This window comes from Nothoprocta perdicaria, unplaced genomic scaffold, assembly GCF_003342845.1.
Source record: "Nothoprocta perdicaria isolate Ctin4 unplaced genomic scaffold, notPer1 scaffold_15, whole genome shotgun sequence".
NCBI lineage: Eukaryota > Metazoa > Chordata > Aves > Tinamiformes > Tinamidae > Nothoprocta > Nothoprocta perdicaria.
Window position 1 is genome coordinate 4,874,444 of NW_020454649.1, and position 12,480 is coordinate 4,886,923.

Sequence of the window (12,480 nt, forward strand, 5' to 3'; positions counted from 1 at the left end):
GGCATGTAAAAAACAATCCAAGAGTAAAGCTTTTCCCGCTGTAAGGGAAAGGAAATTCTTTTGCTTACTGCCATCAATGACTCTATGAATCCTGACCCCTATCATTGCAGCAGATCAAAGGCCACAGCTTTAATTCCTTAAGAAGTCCCAAATCAGAACAAAAAGTCAGATTTTTGTGAAGCAAACAGAAAGATCTGACTGTATCAAAGTAACTTTTTAGGATATAGTCCCAATGCTTCCTTTCAACTGCAGCCTTTATATCCCATGAAAGCACTTCAACCTTATCAAAATGAAACATGATGATGATTTTTCAAACATCTTGATCACAATCAGCTTGTTCCCACATTTTTTTTTTTCCAAGACCGACGAATCTCTTTTCCAACATGAAAGCTGCAGTGCTCTGTCAGTTGTCAAATGTTGTGTCACCCAAGTATACTAAAATAAAAAGCAAGTTCTCTTTCCTGCACTATTTCCCTTCCCTAATCAGCAACAGAAATAATCAAATTAGTGAACAAGGTCTGGCCTTGTTTAATAGCTCCATTATGTCCTTACCAGGGATAAAAAGAATTGAGGTAAAGTTTATACTAAAGGATTTGTAGGGAGACAAGACTCTTGGGATAGGAGAGATCCACAGATTTTGTCTAGGTGAGTGCTGGAGTTTGTGCTCTAGGAATTGCTGTCCTACCAGCCACTTACGGGGTTCACCTGGAATTCCCTGCGAGGCTGGTGGAGAAACCAACAGATTCATTACGGACAACCTGTGTTAATCACCAGACCTTCCTGGGACACTGTTTTGCTACTCTTTGTTCCAGGACGTGGCTTCCTCCTGTGTCTGAGAGCCACAGCCTCCTGACACAGCCTCCTGTGTCTGACACAGCCTCCTGTGTCAGATGTGCAGGCTGGAGAGCCACTGGCTTTGCCCAGAGAGGCGTGGGGTGAAGGGCACCTCTCTCTTCTGGCCAGGCACCCACAGGCTCCTTCAGGGGCCTGCTGCTTAACGGAGGGTCATTTTAGTTTTGTTGACGTCCTATTAGACCCTGAAATGACTGTCGTCCAGAGAACTCCCAGACTTTATGTGCAACGGAATACTGCACATTCCAATTCAAGGTGCAGGGAAGCAACCTTGGGTCTTGCAAGTTGCTTCTCATAAAACTTCTGAGCTCCACTAGATAAAAAAAAAAAAAAAAAAAAAAGGAAAAAAAAAGAAAAAAAAAAGAAAAAGAAAAATCTTGGAGATGGTGCTGCCTACATATGTCATAAACAGATGTAGAGTTGGATTTTGTCCATCTAGCATGAACATTTAGAACTCAGTAGAGGCAGGATATGCAAACAAAGAGGGAAACTTTGTGTATTCCCTCATATATTGACTTATAAAACTGAATCTGATGGGTCATAAAAATATTTAAAGACGTTTACATGAAAATTTCCCGTTGCTTGCAGCAGTAGCTGCAGCAGCAGCATATTCTCGCAGTAGACTGCGTAGATGAGAGCCGCCCGTTTCCATGGCCAGAGCGGAGCTGCCCCGTGCCAGAGGAGCTCGGCAGCTAGAGGCCGTGGCGAGGGGAGGCACCACGATCACCTCTCCCCGCGGCTCCCGCGCGGAGCAAACACCCTGGGCCGCTGCTCAGCAGAACGGGAGAGGGGGCCCTGCCAGGCCCCTCGGCACGGGCAGGGGAGCCCCTCCGCTGGGGCCGCCCCAGGGCCACGGACCCGCAGCTCCCCCATCCGCGCCCACGGGGCACCTCCCAATCCCCTGCGCACCGGCCGAGGTCCGGAAACCAGAGCTTCCTCTTGGGTTGGAAAACTCTGGGAAACAGAAAACCATCCCTAAATGCACCCCCCGCCCCATGCACATACACAACCCCAAATAAACCCTCTGCCACGCAGGTGCCAGCAACACCCCTATCACTAGCTATCATCCAGACAATTCCTGCAATTAATGAACTGGGAAAATTATGGGTGAAAGAAAAACGACTGTGTGAAAAAGACCTTGAAAGGCACCAAAGAGACAATGCGGCTTTTCTACGTTTTATTTCTCTTTTCCTCCCTTCCATCACTACAATTTTATGCATAATTGTTTGGTCAGTTTGTTCTTCCCTGAAACTTTTACCGAAATGGATTAGGTAAACCATACTCTGAAACAGATTGAAAATGGAAAATATGTAAATATATAGCACATAACTTATAAAATTGTATATATATGTGTGTGGGTGGGTGCTGGAATAAAAAAGCTACTGTTACTTGCTGGTAGAACAACATATCAACAACTGTTAGAGCTGACTTGAAGGTTAAATATTAGGAAGGAATCCAATTTCTCTTGTCTATTCAGCTCAGCGGTGTGTTAGATTGCGGCTGGAGTGTGCTTATGGAGTGTGGGATATGAAGTAGGCTAATCAATCCCTGCTGCTTCATTCTCAGGTTCTTCTTATATCAGGTCCCTGCCCTCAGGCAGCCTTCAGCTTTCCAAAAGCCAATTCCATACAAATAAAAATTGCGACCTGCAGCTAGAGGGTGAAGCTGAGTTTCCCCCTTGTGATTAATCTCTTCTTGGGTGGCTTTCACGGAAAAAAAAAATAAAAAAGAGAGAGTGAAAAGAAAAAAAATAAAAGAAAAAGAAAAACCATGCGTGCTGCAGCCCTGTGAAAGGCTTTTCCTATTGAATGAGCCCAGTGCTCGGGAGCCAGCTTATCAAATGAAAGAATTCATTTTTTTTTAACAGTGCCTCGTGTTGACATTGAGAAAATGAGCTATCAAACACTATGATTAAACTTCAGCTGCCATAATTGTCGTCCGAACAACTGCATGGTGGAACTGAAAAGCATTTTTTTAACCAGCTCTATATGGTTCACCAGTAATACTCAGTTTAAAAGGTTGTTGCTGCTAGCAAGAGAAACAAGGCTTGAAATTAACTTTTTCCAATCCATAGACAATATTAAACATACGTATTTGAGTCACACAAACAACAGGTAAATCAGATGCGCTTTAAATTTCATTTTAGTCATTTCAGATACCAAGGAGTAGCTCCAGGGTATTAAAATATCAGAGTATTTTTTTTATTTCCCACATTTGACTAGATGGATCCTGCCTATTATTTTTAGGGAGAGAGACAGACAGAGAGACACAGAGGCAGAGGGTGAAGTGCAAGGAAGGGTGACATGAATACTGCGTTTGGTGCAAACAGGCTGGAGGAAGGAAAATCTACAGATTTGTGGAGTATTTTCACTGCAGCTGAAATTAGATATTTGATATGAGCAGAGGACGATCTAAAAGGCAATTGCCATATTGCATGCAATTATTGCTCAGGCTCCTTTATGGCCTAGACGAGCGCAGTCATTCAGATGACGCTTGCAGAGATACTAAGTATTTTATATTAATTCTCAGCAACCATTTTACTGATTTTCTCAAGAGACTGCAGCTCAGCAGAGGGGCTGGAGGAGTCCTTCAGGAAAGGTGGTTGGAGGCACACAGTCTCGGGAGCCCATACCCCCAATGACAGCAGCCCTCTGGCCAAATGTAACGCTTGGGGAAACGAGCTGCTGCACAATTAAATCTGCTCAAAAGTTATTTAAGGAATTCAAATGCCACAGGCCAGATGACAGCGCACTGAACATGAAAAAAATAATAATGCAGAGGAATAAGGGAGGGCCAAGGTTGGAGGATATAAAACAATTTCCTTGCCCCCTTCCCAGGCTCCGTCCCGAGCGCCGCGCAAGCGGCAGGCAGGCCAGGCCGCGGTGCAGAGCAGGAGGCTCGTGAAGCTGGTTCCCTCCCCTGGCCCGCGCCCTGCCCTGGCGCCGGGCAAAGGGCTTCCCGGGCACTCGTGCCCAGGCAGGCGCTGCCCGCGGCCGCCGCTAGGCGTCTGTGCACAGGCCCCGTGCGCTCGGCCCCCGAGCGCCAGCCCTTCCCGACTGCCTTTCCGGAGCAGCAGCCCAGCAGAGCCCTGAATCCAAATGCTTCTCTTTTCCCTTTGCTTCCACCTTGCTCTACCTACTCACGCAGGTGTTTTTGCAAAGTCAATTGCATAATCTGATCATCTTTGTTTCCTGAACATATGGAGATAACATTTTGAAATAACAATAACATTTTCATCATTTTTAGAGTCTCTCACAGTCAGAGCTTTACTTTATCACCTTCCAAGAGTAAAGCTCTTAATGTCTAGTGATCACGCTCAGGGATTGAGGCTATTTCTTATGAACAGATTCCATGATTTCTGAACTAAGAGTCCCTGTGTGAGAGCTTCACAGCTCAGTGCATTTTCCAGGTGTCCTGAGCCAAGGCCTGACCAGGATTAGGCCACCAAACCAGGACCAAAGGAGCCCGGGGGCTGCCGAGGCCTCCGTGGAGCGGAGCAGTCGGGCAGGGGGAGCTGCAGGGGCACCCGGTCCGGCCACGAGCGCAGCACAGAGCTGCAGAGAGCGACAGCGTCCAGGAAGCAAGCTCGGCAACAGACACTGGATGCTCCTGATGGAAAACAGCACCACTCCGCAAGTCTAGGGAAGGGTATCTGCTCAATGAAAAATACACAGTGCTTGCACATGTACAGCTACGAGCACTGTGAAGTTACTTAATGCTGTGACTTCCATCACTGTCAACGGCTTATTTAATAATTTAATTATAGGACTGATCCCACCTGCTGGACTGCACACAGTAGCTTATTCTTGCGGGGTTGCTTATGCATGCTGGGCTGCATTCACAGGTCTGCTATTTGTAGGGTCACTCAGACATGCTGGCTGCTTCAGGATTTTTTCCAAGCGTCCTGAGCTGCTGGAAATTATTCATTTATCAGAAGCAACAGCAAAAGTATTTGTGTGCGAAGCAGAGATATGAAAAAGGTACTCTAAGTCAAATTTTGGGCCAAGCTTCAAAGGCGCTGGGCAACATATTATACATTTATCATGAGCTTTGCAATATGAGGATGGCAAAGTTATAATCAATTAAGAAAACAGAGTCTGACATTGCAATACTCTTAGCTTAAGGAAACCAAATAAAATATCACAGCTTGTTCAAAAAGCCTATTGTGAAATCTCAGTATAAATACAAAGGCATAAACACACATTCAGCTGGCTTTTGGGTGAAGTATGAGACACGTTTGCTGCTGTGCAGAAGGCTAAATCAGCTTTTGAGATGAGTCTTTCATAAAAGACCTTGGGATTCTCCCTGTTCTTTGTCTCTTACACTCAAGATGTTTTGATTTAAAGAATCCAGCCTTACTCTTCCTGTCATAAACCCAACATTTTTGTGAAGGGATGAGCCTAATACAGTCACCTTTAGAGAAGGACACAATTTGGATCTCATGTACAGGAAGCTTTACTGAGCACCACTGCAAATGGACCCTAGACTTTATCAGAACCATAGGGAGTTACCAAGGGGATACCCCTGCATCCGGGTGCCTGAGCACCTCCGCAGGCGCCGCTGCAGCTTCCCCCTCCTTTCGCACAATGCCCAAGGAAGGAACTGCTCATTTCTGCTCTCCTCACATCGCATCTCCCCAACACCAACAGCTTGTGAGAAGAAAAAGCATTAGCACAAGAGCCTCTAGGCCAGCCGCAAGCCACCAGGTCCTCTGCAGCACAGCGGCTGCTTCATGGCTTCTGGCTTCCCTGCTTTTTCTTTGCGACTTAGCCAGCCCCAGACAGCACCTCAAGGTTACATTGCAGTATCTCTGCTTTTAAACTGGCCTGTTCATCCACTCGTGATTCTTCTCCCACTGTGTCCAAGCTTTGGTTAAATTCATATTTTATAATAAAACGCCATAGCTCATCACACGATGGTTGCATGAGGATATTTGTGATCTACAGCACAGCCCCTGAGCCTGCCCACATAACACTGTGTGAGAAAGGCAAATGGGAACTGTGTGCCAGGTAACTTCACAACAGGAAAGGAAAAACAATTTGCAGAATAAAAATATAACAGACAAGACAAAAACTTGCTAACCTCAAAATATTACCTACTTCCCTGGAATGGGTCGTTAAGGGCAGAGGATGCCTCCACATCCTCACACTGAGGTGTGACCATCTTCCTAGCCGTATCTTCACCCTTCCCTGCAAATGCGTTTGCCCTCTTGCCTACAGACAAGTCCCTGTGTTCATTAAGTGCTGCATTTCCTTTGCTGTGTTGCTCCGCTCCCGTCCCCTGCCTGCCAGGCACGGCGAGCTCCTCTGTCCAGCCTTGGACCTCCTGCCCTGGTATTAGAGGCTTCACACCACACATTGCACAATCCCTTTCACAAATTTACCTCCTTCTCACTGGGAAACGTGTCACACACTATGGCTGCTACTACCAAATAATAACAAGCAAATCCAAGGAGTATTTTGCCTTCCTAAGGGAGGAACACCACGGAAGTTAAACTCCCCTCAGTTAAATGGTGATTAAAACACAGAGCAGCTTCCGTCAGTTTCTTCCCCCAAGCGACTCACGCCATCAATTCATTTCTGAACCCTCTGCCTTTCACCATTTCACTTTCATACTGCTTAGTCCCACTTCCACAGAAGAGCTCTTCACTCCGAACAATGATGCCACGAGAAGGGACTACGCTCATTTCCCACCAAGCTCTGACTGGTGCTTATGGTGATGTTTCTACCGTAATACCAGGTAAAACCCAGCTCAGGATTACCAAGAAAAGGGAGAACCAGCACTTACCTTGTCTTCTATCAGTTTCAGAGAAGATGAAGTAGGTTAAGCTGCTGTTCCAGCAAGAAAGTCCAAAGGCATCTGTGAAGTATCTGAAATAAAATGGATGGAAATTGCTCAGAAAGCAGGTTCCCGTTGCTTGTTAGCATCAAGAACTGCTTGAGCTCCAAAGGCTGGGCACAGAGCGAGTAACCAAGGGCTACATCCTCCTACAGAAGACACAGTGATGGAGACGCTCAGAGCTGAACATACAACTGATTCAGGGATATTTTGCTCTCGGAGTCTGGGACACAGATTGTCATTACAAACTGTCCTTCCCACCTTACTCAACAGTCACCAACACAAGGTGAGTTGTCCTTTCTCTCTTCACTGGCCAAACAACTGAAACGGACAGAGCAGAGTCCTAAAGACCCAAGTCTAAGCCCTCTGCTAGTGCCTGCAATTGCAGCTATACTGCTTTTCACAGAATACCCCCAATTTACATAAGCTGTTGGCCCCACGAGCAAGAAAAGCAACTCAACCACCTTTTTATTTTGCACTAGACTATCAACACTGTAAATGAACATTGTTCCACTGCTACAAAGTTTCAGGCAGATTTGGAGACAAAGAGGCAGGTCCTGTCACTTTTCATCCAGTGGGATGTGTTTATATCCACCAGAGATGCGCTGATTTGTTTTAAACATGTGCGAAGCTTTCTTGGAAATAATTCTCTTTGACTTTGGGCCTCTCAAGAAAAGAAGTATAAGAACCTCAAAAGATAAAACAAAACAGAACGGTTGAAGGAAAAGTGATTTAATTTAATGATAGTAGAGATGGACATAATGATAAAAGAAAACTTCAAAAAGGCTTGAGTGGAATTTAAGATAAATACATTAATTAAGATATAGTTAACACAGTAATCTAAAATTTCCTGAAGACTTAATGAGTTTGGAGCCACTAAAGCTGCACTAAGCACAGGAGACATAATCAGCATCAGAACTGACACACCGCTCAAAATCATTTCAATTATCCCTCGCACTCTCTGTGCCCAGAAAGCCAGTAAACAGGCCAAGGGGCTACAGGAAGCATGGGCAGGCAAGAGCAGCCCACAAAGGCTGGGCCATACAGTACCCTGCAACAAGAGCCTGACCTCTGCAAGCGAAATACAGGCCTTGTAAGGTCCAGTGGAATGGACCAGAATGGCCTTTCCAACTTCAACATATAAAGGTCGAGGGGAGCTCACATTTGGCTGTGGGTTCATCAGCACAGAGCACATCCCAACCCTTTCTTTATTCATTCGCATTTTAAAAAAGCCTCTCAAATCTCTCTGGCACAGCATAAATATTCAGTCCCCGCAGCTGGATTTTCAGCTGGTGTAAGAGCAAGAGGACGGCGCTGTCAGCGGAGGCCTCAGCCAATTTAAAACACGTCAGAAGGTGGCCATCCTGGTGACCTTCTCCCGCAGCACAGAGACGGCAGGTTAGAAGCTTTTCCTGGAGCACGATGCTTCCAACGGCTAAGACCTGTCCAACTCGGCCCTGGAAGTGCCCTGGGCTTCCTGCGAGAGGCAGGGCAGCGGTGACGCCACGGAGCGAGCGCCCGCGGCAGCACCCACCTTTCAGGAGCAGACACTTACAGGTGCCTCAGGATTCCAGCAGCTGTTTTCAGACAGGAAAGAGCATTCCTGCTTCCTTATAAATTGCTTTGAAAGGGGAAGAAGATTAAAAAAAGTGAAAGGGACACCAACAGAATGACGTTGCCCCGTTGGCATCACCAGGCTGGAGCCAGTGGCCTAGGAGAGGACTAGGCATCCAGAGTGCAGCACTGGTTTGTCCCAGTGCTGGGACGGGGACTATCTTAACGAAACACCTATCCCCAGCTACTGAACTCAAGTATGCTTTCTGAGGGCAAGCATGACTCAAAACTGACCCTATTCAATGACTACGACAAATCACGAATTGTCTGTCCTACTGCCTGGCCTGAATCCTGATATTTTACATCCTAGGTTCTCAGTCATCTAACATCTTTTACAGTATTCTAGATTTTTTTTAAAAAAGGATAGAGAAATCATCTGAAGAAATAAAATACCACTGAATTTCTGGCGTCCTAGATAGCTGTTATTTCCTGAAGTACATGGTATATAGGAGTTTTTCTTCTTTTTCCATAGGGATCCCTACTACAGTATTCAACAATTTTCAGGGACTCCCAGGAAAAGAAGAAAGAAAGAAAAAAAAGACACAGGCCACCCCAGGCAGCACTGTTTTTCATATGGCATTTCCCAGTCCTTGTCTACTTTCACTTTTGTCCCTCAGCATGTGGGACAATCGACACAAAACAGTCACTATTTCTCCATATTGACAGTCAATCCCAAGGAACAGAATTTCTTTTTTATTTGTTTGTAATATGCTTATCCTTAAATGAACATTTTAGACACAGATTCCAAATTATGCATTCATTGGAAAGATTAACTCTGATTAACAAATTCATGCTAAACAACTGTGTTTAATTGGATTTCTGTAAGTAGCTAAATGTGAATGCTTCACTTGGTTCTTATACGTGCAAGACAAAAAAATGTAATTTTAAAATATTTAATGGGGAGCAAACTCTGTGCTGCTGACCTATCTTCCCTGGCGATGTAGTCTTCTTCCCTGCATTCCAAGTTCCCATAATCTAGTCCTAATAATGGTTAAAGTTATCTGTCTAATCAAACTAATTAGCACTGGTGAACGGAGACATAATCATAATAGAAAGCAAATGCCAGTTTTACAAAATGAAAACGCCATATGTGCAGTAATTAGTGAACCACAGGCACTTTTTATAAATCATATTTATTAGTTCGTAAACAAATCAAATCCTAAATGAAATGAAAGTTACCATTAACAAACACCAATGAATAAACAGCTCCACCGACTAGCCCTGCTGGGCACATTGTGCAGGATGCTGTGGGTAATGTCAGCCGCCCACCCAGCCCCGTTTCTGAAAGGTCCCTTCGAGGTGTTCAGGGTTTTTAACTGAGCACTCCTCTGCCATCTCCAAGTCACAGCATGGATGTATTTGCTGATCTAGGGAAGCTGCAGTTTGCTTATATGGGCTGAGCTTGTCTGGCGACCAGATGGTCATAAATTAGGATATTCAGGTTACGTCCACGATGAAAAATGCAGTACTAATAAGTACTCAAATAGTGTCCTACAGCAGGCCGGGTTTCACCTGAAACTTAACATGGATTTTGTCACCTCACATAAATGATGATATACTAGGAAATACATTTAATGGCAAAATCCCCCAGAAAATTGCCAAACTGCAGAAACTTCTGCTTGGCTTTAAAACCCAAATCTTCCTCCTTTACTGATGGTGCCCAGGTCATTCCTTAAAGGCAATTATAAAAGAAGACAAAAAAAAAAAAAAAAAGGATTTGTAATGAGAATATTTCTGTAGGTTATAAATTCTCCTAAAAATTTAGCTTAAAGGAGTTTCAATTACACGTTGATCACTTCTCACTGAGCAGCTCAGCACCTCTTTGATAAACCTGGCCACCAGAGGCACACTTCCAGCTGGCCTCATACTTAGCTTAAAAGGACATGCTTTGCACCTCAGACACACAGCTAAATATGGGATATCAGGGGCTCAAGCTGAAGAATCTGCCTCAACATACACCAAGGAACTTAGCTAAAATTACAAAGGTGTGTAATAAATGGCACGCATCACTACATATTCGATCACAATTATCAATATGAAATATTGGCAGCAGAAAAATGATCAACAGCAATATTTTTGGAGGTGCAGAACCTCAAGCTGTTAAAATATTAATGTAAAGAAGAGGTCTCAGCTTACATAAGTGCTCTTGGATTCAATATATTCGGGCTATTTCCAAGTTTCTGGGCAGGGACCAGGTTTCCATTCTACAGTTTGCCTGAAGCACTGCAGAAATTTGGCCCTTTGAACCTTATTGCTCTCACAAAATGAAGCCTTCCACTTTTGCAGCTTCTGAAGACCGCACTGCAAATGAGCATTACGTTCTGGCTAGGTGAGTGGTCTTACATTACGAAGCAGAGCTGCTGCGCCTTGGATCTCAAAGCTGGCACCTAAAACCAGATCTGCGGCTGACAACCGATGGGCTGCACGGGTCTGTACTAGGAGGTGATGGCTCGGCATGCACTCAGACCCCTACCTTTGAGGATGAGAATACTACAGGAGTTTGGGAAACAGAAGCACAAACCAACTTTTCTTTAAGTAGTAAGTCATCCTATTCCCTTTGGGCTTCATTCTGGAAACATTAATTAGAGTGTGTATTTAATGCGACTCTCCTGTAGTAAGTACATGACTAGCTCAAACTAATCTCACCCCGCCCCAGCAATTCCAATGTATGCTGCAACAATGTCTCAGACATTAACAGTGAATTAATTATAATTGTGCAGTGGCGCCTGGCCACTCTGCTTTCTGTCTAGTTTATCTTTATTTTAGACTAACGAAAACAACAATGAAAGAACAAACATGCTATTAAATCTGTGCAAGAGATAGAAAGCAGAGCGTCCCCACTCTGGTTCCCGGCTCGGCTGTGCCCCCCACATGGGCAGGGGAAGGTTCTTTTGACATATAAAAGTGCAGTGCAGACAAAACAGACCCCAAGCTGCAAGCACACTGTGCATTTAAATCTGAGCTCATTCTTGTTTGTTTATTTTTCTGTACTTGGTGGGATTGGGCAGTAAGCTTAGGCATTGCAGTACAGAAACAAAGGCTTGTTTCCTTGTATATTTGGCCTGGCCAAGACTGAGAGGTAAGAGCAGTGTAACGAGAAAAGGCCTGAAAAACCCTCTTTAGGGTTTTGTACCCCAAATAGTTGAAATGAACCCACGCAACCATATAAATACCCATGGATTTTTCAAAATAGAGCATTACCAACCAAAAATGACCCTACATAGCAAGTCAAATTTGACAAAAAACATGAAAGGGCCTTTAAATTATTATATATACATCCAAAATGACAACAACCCAAGATTTATCTCCCTTTGCTTTCTGATTTCTGAGCTCCTTGGCACTTTCATTTACACGTTCAAACAGAGACCCTCAGGAAATCTCACCTCCGAGCCCTGGAGCTGCATGACCTTCCCCGACGAGCTGAACTCATGAGCAGTTCAGAGCCACAAGCTCCCAGCTCCGGGGCAGCTCCTGCAGCCCCAGGGATGCGGGGTGAGACAGCTCAGAGGGCCTCACCACTCTGAGCCCCCTCGAGGTGCCGTCCCTCACGCTCGCTGCTCTGTGGGCCCAGCTGAGCTGGGAGGGCACGCTTTGGAAAGCCTTGTTCTCCATTTAACGGCTGTGTTGAACCTACTAGTCATGGAGCAGAGCGGCAGCAGGAGGCAGGACGCTTAAAACACCGGAGAAGCAGAGGTGGAGGAGCCTCTCAGTGGAGAAGGCCAGGAAGACACATCAGACCGTCACACAAATACTCACAGCTTCTGTCCAGCCCAGCACCTCCACAAGCACGGGCCCGTCCCCCAGTACCCCCAGCAGGACCAGCACTCAGTCCTGCCGGAGACCACAAGGGAAGCTGTCACCAGGAACACTGTCAGCAGGACCAGGAGACAGAGCTACCTCAGCAAGAGCCCACTCGGCAACTGCAAGAGGCCCCAGGAGGCCCGTACTGATTTAAATGGCCCCACCTGCTTAAGTGGCCAGCTGAAAGGCCCTGCGGCCACGTGGGGCTAAGGCCGGCAGGCAGCAGAGCTCTAGGCCCAGCTCTGTAGCAGCGAGGCAGGACATGAACTTGTCCCCTTTTTCTACAGGGGCCATTTTGTGTTCTCAGCTGGCCAGATTTGAAGCTACCCAGGATAAATGACAGCATAGTTTAAATAATTATAGCCCATTGCTAAA

General features: G+C 45.5%; 1 long non-coding RNA gene across 2 annotated transcripts; it reads right to left on the minus strand.

Annotated features, from left to right (window-relative positions):
- Window positions 1-4,139: 4,139 nt before the first annotated feature.
- Window positions 4,140-12,097, minus strand: LOC112943523. Of its 2 annotated transcripts, none has more exons than XR_003248610.1 (4): window positions 12,061-12,097; window positions 6,640-6,722; window positions 4,631-4,761; window positions 4,140-4,504 (listed from the first exon to the last, which is right to left on the minus strand). It is a non-coding gene; the product is annotated as an uncharacterized LOC112943523 (long non-coding RNA). The 2 variants fall into 2 exon arrangements; XR_003248611.1 differs by having other exon boundaries at window positions 4,631-4,764.
- Between the last annotated feature and the right edge of the window lie 383 nt (window positions 12,098-12,480).